General features: G+C 36.1%; 1 non-coding gene across 1 annotated transcript; it reads right to left on the bottom strand.

Moving 5' to 3' along the window:
* Nucleotides 1–2009: 2009 nt before the first annotated feature.
* TRNAI-GAU (transfer RNA isoleucine (anticodon GAU)) lies at nt 2010–2081 on the bottom strand. The gene has a single exon. It is a non-coding gene; the product is annotated as a tRNA-Ile (tRNA).
* Nucleotides 2082–2309: the final 228 nt, after the last annotated feature.

Genomic DNA, 2309 nt, shown 5'->3' with positions numbered 1-2309 from the left:
AATTGTTAATAAAATTAACAATTACAAGCTTACAAGCTTTAAAAAAAAACTTTCATCATGCCTTAAAAAAAAAGACCTACTCTCAGTTACAATCATTCTTCTATCAGTTACAAAATTGCCCCGATTCTCCAGAATAGGGATTTCCACAGAATAGGGACTACGGATCCTTACAACCTTTAGAAAAAAATATTCATTATGCCTTAAAAAAAAACACCTACTCTCACTTACAATCATTCTTCGGTCAGTTACAAAATTGCCCCAATTCTCCAGAATAGGGACTTCCACAGAATAGGGACTACGGATCCTTACAAGCTTTAAAAAAATATTCATTATGCCTTAAAAAAACACCTACTCTCACTTACAATCATTCTTATATAAGTTACAAAATTGCCCCGATTCTCCAGAATAGGGACTTCCACAGAATAGGGACTACGGATCCTTACAAGGTTTAAAAAAATTTCATTATGCCTTAAAAAAAACACCTACTCTCAATTACAATCATTTTTCTATCAGTTACAAAATTGCCCCGATTCTCCAGAATAGGGACTTCCACAGAATAGGGACTACGGATCCTTACAAGGTTTAAAAAAATTTCATTATGCCTTAAAAAAAACACCTACTCTCAATTACAATCATTCTTCTATCAGTTACAAAATTGCCCCGATTCTCCAGAATAGGGACTTCCACAGAATAGGGACTACGGATCCTTACAAGGTTTAAAAAAATTTCATTATGCCTTAAAAAAAACACCTACTCTCAATTACAATCATTCTTCTATCAGTTACAAAATTGCCCCGATTCTCCAGAATAGGGACTTCCACAGAATAGGGACTACGGATCCTTACAAGGTTTAAAAAAATTTCATTATGCCTTAAAAAAACACCTACTCTCAATTACAATCATTCTTCTATCAGTTACAAAATTGCCCCGATTCTCCAGAATAGGGACTTCCTCAGAATAGGGACTACGGATCCTTACAAGGTTTAAAAAAATTTCATTATGCCTTAAAAAAACACCTACTCTCAATTACAATCATTCTTCTATCAGTTACAAAATTGCCCCGATTCTCCAGAATAGGGATTTCCACAGAATAGGGACTACGGATTCGTAGGAGTTCTTATGACAGCTGAGTGGACTGTGGCAAACTAAAATTAATTAGGGAGTGCGTGGACAATGTATTGGGTATTTCATGTTGGTTGTTGGACCCTTTCGCAAGTATAGCCACAATCTCAAGTGAATCCATACTAACACAGGGGAAATTTATTCAGTTTGTTTACAAATGATCGGCTGAATGAATATTTTAACAAAAACATCACAAATTCTGGTTACAGAAACAGATTCCAATTTTATATCTTGCATTATGGGTGACTGTAAAGAAGCTTATTGATTGCTTTCCTGTAACCTCCTATTTGGTAGAACATGGATTTAGTGCAATTATAGGCTTATTACGAAATGCAGACTTACGAATGTTACAAACATAAAGCTGACTATAAATATTGTCATATTATTCCATCAGGTTTACCCATCGCATTGTGCCCCAAGTGGCACACTCATCGAATAGAGCTTCGAAAAGAGTGCTGAAACGAGCATTGTTGTTAATGAACTGACCGATGAGATGCGGAGAAACAAAGAATACAGACTCTCATTTGTCCTAGATGATCGGTGACCTCGGTCTGGGCACACCTAGGGTTCGCCGTTTGATTTTAGGCAAGATTTCAAGGTAAAAATTTAAAACTAACATAGAATAAGGAGATTAGTAATTAATAATTAATAAAGTTGCACATTTAATTAGCTGTAAAGTTTCACATATTTTGCAGAAATTTAACTTTCGGGTTGTTTATTCTCCCATAATAAAATTCAGAGTTCCATACTCAAGGACCCCATTCCGGATATGAATTCCTGGGGTATTTATAGGATTCCTTGTCAATGTGGTTTAATTTACATTGGCCAAACTAAGAATGTAGAGTCATTAGGTTAATTGGAAGCAGAAAAGATGAAAAATATGCAACCGCCTTCGCCGGGAATCGAACCACGGACCTCTGGAATATCGGCCCAGCGTGCTACCGTTACACTACGAAGGCACGCTAGGGAAGGGGGAGAAATACCTTATAAGAGAGCCTTAAAATTTCACGTCAAGGAACATGAGGCATATGTTAGAAAAAAAGAAACATAGAAGTCTTCTGTTGCTCAACATTGTTGGTCCGAAAATCACACTTTCAATTTTTCTGCTGCCAAAATTATTCAAAAAACATCTTCCATTGGAGAACGAGGATTTTCTAGAGGCATTTCGCATTCAAAAAATCTTTCTG

The sequence above is a fragment of the Stegodyphus dumicola genome, chromosome 2, assembly GCF_044657685.1.
Source record: "Stegodyphus dumicola isolate Sdum_Otavi_A_Nest chromosome 2, ASM4465768v1".
Lineage (NCBI taxonomy): Eukaryota > Metazoa > Arthropoda > Arachnida > Araneae > Eresidae > Stegodyphus > Stegodyphus dumicola.
This window is presented reverse-complemented; position numbering and strand designations above follow the sequence as displayed.